Raw genomic sequence first — 10,813 nt, forward strand, 5'->3', positions numbered from 1 at the left:
TAAATTCTTGTCTTTTGAAAGGGGAACTGTCTCGGATTTTGTGACATACATTAATCTATTGGTGAATAATACTGACTAGAGAATGCTTAACGCTTTACCATAATTGCTGTGATTTAAAATCCATTAAAAGTGACTAACAATCTAAAAAAAGTAGCCATAAAAGTTTGCATAATGGATTCAGTCATCAAAATAAATAATGAATGTCATAAGGGATTACAATATAATATCATGTGAATAATTTAGAGAGATTCAACAGATCAGATTATGAGTTAAGATTAACTTAAATCTGCTTTTATTTTGAATGCTTAGTTTATCAAATTTTTAAAGCGTCACTTTCTACATATGAAATTAATTTCTTGCTTTCTTGTAAAATAATCATTCAAGACCTTAACAGTTTGAATACAAATGTATATTGAATGTTACTGACTTTCTTAGTTCTTAATTTTCCTAAGGTTATTCTCTCTCTCTCTCTCTCTCTCTCCTCTCTGTATCTCTCTCTCTCTCTCTCTATCTGTATATATATATATGTATATATATATATATATATATATATATATATATATATATATATATATATATATATATATATATATATATATATATATATATATATATATATATATATATATATATATATATATATATATATTAAAAGGACCTCATTCAAACTGGATGGTATCTAATGGAGTTTTTATTCAAAAACAGTTACAAGCTTTCTTGGACAAACAGTCCACATTATCAAGTATCCGTACAATGAGCAAAACGCATAGTCCGGCTGTATTTATATCTGTGTGCTGGGTACTTTTAATCCTATAATCGCCTAGCTCTTTCCTGTGACCTCCACCCTCTCTTGACCTTGGTCTTTCTCTGATCCCTGGTTCCAGATGTCCGTTTTCCGTGCGTTCTGTTGCGTTTTTTCGTGCGTTCTGTTGCGTTTTTTCGTGCGTTCTGTTGCGTTTTTTCGTGCGTTCTGTTGCGTTTTTTCTTCGTTTCCTTGCTACTGTGGAGTAAACGATTTTTCTTGATATGCTGTCTTCAAAGCCGTTTCCGGTGTTCCCTGCCATCGTGTTGTTGGCGCAAGTTATGAAGGCGTTCTCTACAACCAGTCTAGATGTTTTGTTGGTGTTCCTGTACAGAAAACTCATATTTTCCCAGTCTATTCTGTGATCATTTTCCCAACAGTGTTTGGCAACTGCCGACGTCTGATTATAATGCCTTATGTTCTGCAGATGTTGTTTGCTTCGCTCTTTACATGATTTGCCAGTTTCAAATAGTACCCTTCTCTTCACAGTCTCAGACACGCTGCCATATAAACCCCCCTCTAATCTTTCCCTCTACCGACTTTTTGTTTCTAAACCCTTTATTCCTAATGGTGTTTTTTGTAGCTGCCTATCAATTTGAAATTATTTAGCTTCCTGTTGATGGGTGCAATAGAGTTGTTGTCCGGAACTGTAATTATTTTCTTTCCTCAAAATGTGAACTTTTCAATCCTTTCCCCTCTCCCAAAATAGTTTTCCTTGCTTTGATATGTGCCCACTCCCACCAATACTTAGGGTAGCCTAATCTCCTAAAACTCTCCCTCAGGTAATCCAACTCTTTCTTTCTAACGTTCTGGGACTGTAAAATAACTATAAACCCTGATGGCCAACCCTGTCATTAATCCTATTTTTATTTCTTTCCTATGACTGGTGTAGAACCTATGTGTGTATGAATTTGGTGTGTATAATCTTCCTAGAAAAAACCTTGAATTTTAAATTCTCCATCACCCTCTTGACCAGGGTTTGAAAAAAAATAGGAAATAAAAGTAAATAAAGGGAACTTAAATATCGTAAAATGGGTAAGATACGTGGATGACATCTTGATACATTTACAAGGAGAAAGGGGAAAGATCTACACAAGTTTCTAGAAAACATAAAGGTTCTAAAAATGAACACATCAAGTTCACATTAGAAGAAGAGAAGGAAGGAGAAATTTCTTTCTGGATGTCCTGGTCAAGAGGGTAGGGGAGAATTTAAAATTCAAGGTATATAGGAAGAAGACACACACCAATTCATACATACATAGGTTCTCCAGTCATAGGAAAGAAATAAAATAGGATTAATGACAGGGTTGGCCATCAGGGCTTATAGGATTTGCAGTCCTGAATTTTTAGACGAAGAGTTGGATTACCTGAGGGAGAGTTTTAGGAGATTAGGCTACCCTAAGTATTGGTGGGAGGGGCACATATCAAAGCAAGGAAAACTATTTTGGGGAGAGGGAAAGGATTGAAAAGGAACATTTGGTAGGAAAGAAAATAATTACAGTTCCGGACAACAACTCTATTGCACCCATCAACAGGAAGCTAAATAATTTCAAATTGATAGGCAGCTACAAAAACACCATTAGGAATAAAATAGTTAGAAACAAAAAGTCGGTAGAGGGGAAGAGATTAGAGGGGGGGCTTATATGGCAGCGTGTCTAGACTGTGAAGAAGGGTACTATGGCGAAACTGGCAAATCATGTAAAGAGCGAAGCAAACAACATCTGCAGAACATAAGGCATTATAATCAGACGTCGGCAGTTGCCAAACACTGTTGGGAAAATGATCACAGAATAGACTGGGAAAATATGAGTTTTCTGTACAGGAACACCAACAAAACATCTAGACTGGTTGTAGAGAACGCCTTTCATAACTTGCGCCAACAACACGATGGCAGGGAACACCGAAACGGCTTTGAAGACAGCATATCTAGAAAAATCGTATACTCCACAGTAGCAAGGAAACGAAGAAAAAACGCAACAGAACGCAACACGGAAAACGGACATCTGGAAACTAGGGATCGCAGAGAAAGACCAAGGTCAAGAGAGGGGTGGAGGTCACACAGGAAGAGCTAGGCGATTATAGGATTAAAAGTACCCAGCACACAGATATAAATACAGCCGGACTATGCGTTTGCTCATTGTACGGATACTTGATAATGTGGACTGTTTGTCCAAGAAAGCTTGTAACTTTTTGAATAAAAACTCCATTAGATACCATCCAGTTTGAATGAGGTCCTTTAGTAATTCTACTAATGCACAGAACAATTGTGTATGTGATAAAGTTAATATATATATATATATATATATATATATATATATATATATATATATATATATATATATATATATATATATATATATATATATATATATATATATATATATATATATATATATATATATATATATATATATATATATATATATATATATATATATATATATATATATATATATATATATATATATATATAATATATATATGTATATATATATATATATATATATATATGTATATATAATATATATATATATATATCTATATAATATATGTGTGTATATATATGTATATATATAAAATAAATATATCCATCTGTTTATATATATGCTGAAATTAGTTTAATGAATTATATTATAATATATGTCCATACTATAATATAAGAATATATAATATACTTATGTCATAACATCATTCACCAAATTATATCTAAAAAAAAAAAACATAATTTCATTGTATATATATGAGACATAACCCTTCCTGGATTATCAAATTACTATAAATATTCTATATATAAATATTCTTAATCCTATCCATAAACACGAGCCTAAATATATCCATAAATCATAGATAAATTGCCTTCTAAATGATATATATACTTTAAAAGGTATAGTTCAATTAGCTACATATGCTATATAGAATGCAGGCCAACCAATATATGTATATGTTGAGCTATATATGATATATAAAATATTTGGAGGATTATATATATATATATATATATATATATATATATATATATATATATATATATATATATATATATATATATATAATATATATATATATATATATATATATATATCCTATTCTGTCTATATATATATAAACCGGACTATAAATATAAATAAATAAAATATATATATATATATATATATATTATTACATAGATATATATTATTTATTTGTAGCTTAATAAAATATATATATATATATATATATATATATATATATATATATATATATATATATATATATATATATATATATATATATATATATATATATATATATATATATATATATATACATATGTATATATGTATATATATATATATATATATATATATATATATATATATATATATATATATATATATATATATATATATATATATATATATATATATATATATATATATATATATATATATATATGTTATGAACAGAATCAACACTTTTTGAAAGTGTACGTAACGTGATCTAGCGATCTTACTTCAGGAAAAAGACGAAAAGGTTCACCCATGAAAACACTACATTTTTTTCTCCTTCTCTCTCTCTCTCTCTCTCTCTCTCTCTCTGTTCTCTCTCTCACCGTGTATCGACTCTCTCTCTCATCATTTACCAAAGCTCACCCACCCTAACCTCACTCATTCTCACCAAAGCAATTAAATGGACTATTTAAAGAAACACAGTTGTTTCTACAAAAATAGGTTTATTATTCAAATAACCCAACAAGAAATGAATAAAACAAAGCAAAGATTAAAATGCATAATAAATGAATTATCGAGTCAGATAACTAAACTCTAAACTGCAAAACACTTCTGATTAAAGAAGTCTCATTATGGCTAATAGCCTGAAATCCCTATAAATCTCACATCCTCACAAATCAATAAATAAAGTCATGTAAAAAAACAGTCAAATAAAGAGATTGACATTGCATGATACATGTCCTTTTTCTTCCCAAGTCCACATGTTATTCCAACATGTCCACAGACATCTGTTGAAAGAATTAAACATGACAGAAAACTCCCAAAAATATATGAAATGCAAACACAATAATGGAAAGTGTAAAATGTTAGCCAAGATATGGCAAACGTAACATAACAAAAATAATAATATAAAAGAGGTATGAATATTTATATTAAATCTCCCACACCAGTTCAAAAGTTCATAATGATTAGAAAATCATGGTAAAATCACAAGTTAAATTTTCTCCATAAAACAGAGATTTGAAACTCTACCTTATCTGATTTTCAAAGCCCAGATCCTCTCCAAATCTATGACTGACAACTGCAGTTCTGTCACGTTAATGAACGATCAAACTCACTTTTAGGGCAGATTTTGGTTTAATCTAGATCAAAGTAATGCACGTACTCACGAATATACATAACGCTTGGAAGATCACCTGACCGGCAATATTGCTGAGCTTCACGCAGATAGCTGAGGAATCAAACTATTTGCTGAATACAAAGATTTTACAAGCTCCTCTGGTTGCTCTGACTCCAAACCTTCTTTTCATCACACTTAAAGCATTGAAGCTATGAAATGCATATATGTGTCTGTTTAAATATATATAGGCGGTATATATATATATATATATAGGGTATATATATATATCCCTAATTATATATAAATATAGAACAGTGGGATAAATATATATGATCTTAGCTTTATATATTATATATATATATATATATATATATATATATATATATATATATATAATAAGAAACCATACTAATACATGAAGGGATGTTATATATATATATAACATAGATAGACAGATATATATAACATTTATATATATAAACAAAAGATATTGTATATATATGTATTTATATATAATCTTTGCATTTATATATGATGTCCGGATATTATAAAAATGCAATATATTCCGTGTATTAAGAAGTCCTTGGGATGAGGTGTGTGTTTTATCCCATATTACTACGCCACTGTTGTGCAGAGGTCAAACAGGGCAAGAAGATCCATGCCAGGGATGTTTTTCGGACCCAGCATGGTCCGAGACAAAGGCAATCATAGCATAAATTCATTTGTGCCAGTCTTCTTAGAAGGTGTCCAGATACATTAACACATGTCCAAAGATGGAAGTTTACATGGAACTTTTTGGCCCGGTTCTAATCGGTCTTTTAGTGTGTTAATGGAAACGTAAATCTGATCGTGCGTTACGAAAACGCTCGGTACAAAGAGGCTTGTGATAAATTGCTTACTCTTTTTTGATAAGTCAATCTGAAAGGACGTGTTGGACACGTTTGGAGTTGGGATTCCCATTCGCCGGAGAGTGAGTAGAGCTTTAGGAAAATTACTAACTTTTATAAGCCTTATTTTACAGACTTGATTGTTCTTTTATTATGATTTAACATTATCTCATGTGGCGCAGTGTGTTGATGATCTGAGTGATATTTGATTTTTAACACTGATGGTTCCTTCTTTTTTGGGGGGCCAGAATTTTTCAGTGGAACCATGGTTAACTGGGGTGGACACGCATCTGTACAGACATCAACTAAGATATAGTAGTGAGAAATGGTTATCTTAATGGAAAACAAGACTTAATTTTACGTTGGTAGAATGAAGACTTATTGAAGGAATGAAGTAAAAGAAGAATTATATACATTCATGGATGATGTTAGCTAAGGTGTTTATACTCAATGGGGAGAAAGTTCAGTTATCATTTTCATTCCTTTTGTGGTTTTTAGCATTTTCTTTTCTTTATAACCATGTTTTTAACTTGTTTGTTAGCTTCACAGAGTAAACTAATTTTGTTTGTTGGGTTTAATTTCCACACAATACTTTAGGTGGTTAAGAGAGAGAGAGAGAGAGAGAGAGAGAGAGAGAGAGAGAGAGAGAAGAGAGAGAAGATCTTTCAGCTGTCGAGAGAAGTTTCTTCTGGCAAGAGCTATTATGGAAGACACGCGTGACAATCTATATTTCGAGGGTAAGTAAAGTAAAATTGTAAGTTTTTCAGACAACAGAATTTGGCGGCTAGTAGTAAAAAAATAGATTTCTGGGTCTGAACCCGCGCTGACGAAAGTGTTAAGAAGACTGATAGGTGTTGATGGTAAATTTTCCAGATAGGGCTTTGCCTGCGGATACTGGCATCCGTGGTTCCAATCTTGCATTTCCTGAGGCGTGGTTACTGTGTTGTTATTTTAATGGCCAATCTTAATCTGTGGGTGATTTAGGGATGAGTGATTAATGGGTGTCAGGTGTCCAGAGTTTTTACTGTTTTCTTAGACGTAATTATATATTTGTGTATTTGTTGTGGAAGTGCAGTTATTATCATTTGGAGTTGGGGAAAATGTAAATTTTTATTATAACTTTAATTTTCTCTCCTCTCTTTCTATAATTTTTGTTTTTCTCCCTTACTAAGTTATTTAAGAGTTTAAACATGTTATTTTTTTGTGGGATGTGATGATCATGGGATTAGTACTGACAAAAGGGAAGAACTACGTAACGTCAAAACGGTTATGCTCAGGGTTCCCCTCTTTGCATAGCAACTCAGCCTTGCCTCGTTGCTCGCTCAGTGTTTTGTTTGCATAGAGACAACAGGCAGAGAAGTGTCGAGGGTCGAGTTTTGTTTTTGTGGTTCGTTTTCTTTCTTTCCTTGAGAAATGACTTGGGAAATTTAGCTTTGAAAACCAGGTGTCCTTGCACTCAGTTGTTTAACGAGGTCACTGGAGTGCGTATGAGAGAAGATATTTACTCCCGTAGAGTTTTTTTTTTAAATAATTGTGTATTGGGATAAAAATGTTTTGACTTTATTCTTTGCGTGTTTTTTTTTTTAGACCATATTGCATGAGGTTTTAATATTTTATGCATTTAAGATCAGGCCGACTTGGAGTTTTTTTTTATTTGAGCAGATATAGGAAATAGAGATCTGGGAAAATGGCTGGCGACGACGAAGATAAGATCTAATTTTAAACTAGCAGCTTTGTACAAATTGGAAAGTGGTACAAATCTCCGGTCAAACGCCGCCATAAGTTTTGAATTTTAATTGCAATAGGCCGGGCCATATGAAGAAGTTTTGGCGAGTTAAATATGGGGAGGGGCGGGGGAGCGGGTAGGTGTCGGAGTGGGGAAATTTATTCTGGCAGTTTTGCCCTGAATCACTGAAAAAAAAGAGAAATGAAGGCCAGTAACTCCAGAATTTTGGTCGTAGCTATTTTTAATTTAAGCTCTCAGGAACTAGATAAGACCAGAAGTCTAGAAACAGACAGGATTTTTGGATGGCCGAACAGCAAAAGGGAAAAGGGTAAACTGCTCTTGTCATATAGGGCTTTTAGGAGATGTACGAGAACCGAAGCCTGTGGTGAAGGAACCGTAACTGGGTCTATTATTTTGAGTTTTGTAGATACGGGAGCCTCAGTCAATTTAGTGGACTATGATTTTTATCAGTCGATGTTTTCTCAATATCGGGTAAGCATTCAGAGGAGAAAGTGTGTGATGTCCAAGCTCATAGACTGGATGTTGTGTGTGAGGTGGATGTCCGTTTTTCGTTGGGGAACCAGTTAATAGGGGAACCAAATTTGGTGGAGGGAGGTGTTAATTTACGTAAAAAAGTTATATAAGGGCATCCAGTGTGTGAGAGAATCGGCATTTCCATATACCCCAGTAAAGGAGGTATAACTGTTGGTGGAACTGGAGGTTTTATTCCATATATAGGTACTGAGGAAATGCAGGGAGTATGGCTGACATGGGAGATAAGGATGAAATAAGCGGAGACAATGAGGAAGTTCTAGGAGATAACCAATCACAGGGAGAAGTTGAGCTTAATGATGAGGAGAAGAGGATATATAAGCCATTTTGTTGGAGAATGTAATTTTAGAACCAAGTACGTTTACTATGGTGAAAGTGAAGGTGAGAGATATAAAGATGAATGAACAGGTGTGTGTGGTGGAAGTTGCTGAGAAACTTGAAGGTGTGGTGAGTACAGTTGAAGGTCTCAAGTAATGGAGCTACATGGTGGAATTGTTGAACTGTAATAATGCAGTTAGGAGATATCATAGGAATATTTATATTGTAGATTTTGAAGAATGGAGAGATTATACTAAATCAGTGACATTCATAGGGGAAGAAAATGGATTTTGTAGAGGCTGAAATGGAGATTAGAAGGGAGATTTATAGGAGTCACTTGGGTGAGGCAGACTATAAAGAATACACAGAGGGGTTAGGTGAGGTGTTAGCTGAATATGCAGATGTTATTGCTTTAAAGGGGAGATAAATTGGGAATAACAGATGTGTTAAAGCATCAGGTGCAGTTAGAGGAAGGGTCTAAGCCAATTTTTGTCCCGTCGATTTCTGAAAGGGTTTTCTACATTGTCGGCGTCTTTGATGGATGCACTATGGGATGATGTACAGCTTTCATGGGGGTGAGGCTCAGCAGGCAGCCTTCCAGAAAGTCCAAGAGGCTTTGGTGAGTCCTCCAGTTTTAAAATTCCCAGATTTTTCTTTTCCTTTCACATTAGTGACTGATGCCAGTCAAGAGGGGGTAGGTGCTTTATTGTAGGAAGTTCAAGACATGAAGGAGTAATGAACGGTTAATGTCAACAGCGGACAAGGAGGCGTTTGCGGTGGTGTCTAGTTTGGTGCATTTTAAGATGTTACTAATGGGGAATAAGGTGGAAGTTCTTACGGATCATAAGCTATAAGCCGTTGTTGGATCTTTTTAATAAGCCTGATCTTTCTCCTTACAGGGTCGAGTGGTTTTTTGACAATTGGGGATTCTGATGCTAAGCTTAGATACATAAAAGGAAGACATAATGTGGTGGCGGATGCTGTTAGTAGGCAATTTGTGGACATGGAGGGTGAGCGTGTGTTTGTACTGTAACTAGTGAGTGTGTGGAATGAGATCTTAGTTTGGTAGAGAAGAACAAGATGAAGATGGGGCTTTAGCAGAGTCGAAGGCATTTCTTAGAGATGAATTAGTGAGAAAAGGTTATAGATTACATTATTCAGGCTTGGAATTGGAGTGTGATTTGTTGGTGATGTAAATATAAATTGAGGAGTAGTAAGGATAAGGGTGATATGACACAGATCGTGGTGCCAAAAGAATTCATTCCAGTGGTTTTGGATATGATGCATTGCAAATTTGGTAGTCCACCTTTGGGGATTGAGAAGACATTCCAGAGAGTATGCAATCAATTTTTCTGAAAGAACATGTTTTCTTCAGTGGAGAGTTTTGCGAAGGGGTGTTCTGTGTGTAATTCGCATAAACCAGCAAGGGTTATGTCATGTAAATCGGTGTCTCTTCCTATCACTAGTAGGCCATTTCAGAGGGTTCACATGGATCTTCTGACGAACGTTTGTGACTCGGGGTACAGATATAAGCATTTGTTGGTGATTAAAAATGAGTTAACAAGGCTTGTCGAGATTTTTCTATTAAAGAAGAAGGCGACGGATGAGGTGGGTTAACATTTTTCCATGGGTATATTTGCAGATTTGTGGTTCTAGAGTTGCGTATCACTGATTATGGGAGAGAATTTGTGAATAGAACGATATAGTGTCTTGCAGAGATTATGGAGATACAGAAACTAAATGTTCTTCCATATAGTCCAGTAGCTAGTGGGATTATGAGTGAGCCACTAGGAAAATGCTCAAGGATCTTAGAGTTATGATGGGTGGTAATGATAAAATTGGGATGGACATATAGATGTGGTGAGACATAGCACAGATATAATGTTAGCAACACAATTGGTGTCTCGACTGTTGAGGCATTATTTGGTTATCCAGTTTGGGGTACATTTGATTTGTTGTCCGTACCTTCACGCTGTGATGATACAGTTAAATCGTTGATTGCTACAGCCAAGGAGAGACTCGAGAAATGGTCGCGAGAAGCAATGTGAAATCAGATGGTGTAAGAGTTGCAGTTGGGATAAGGTATTTCTGAAGATTAATGTTAGAAATGACTTGAACGATAAGCTGGGTCAAAAATTTGACAGGCCATTTTGGGTTATAGAGAAGGGGAAATAGGCTCGTAGTTTTGAATAAAGATAC

This window comes from Macrobrachium rosenbergii, chromosome 41 (genome assembly GCF_040412425.1).
Source record: "Macrobrachium rosenbergii isolate ZJJX-2024 chromosome 41, ASM4041242v1, whole genome shotgun sequence".
Taxonomy (NCBI): Eukaryota; Metazoa; Arthropoda; class Malacostraca; order Decapoda; family Palaemonidae; genus Macrobrachium; species Macrobrachium rosenbergii.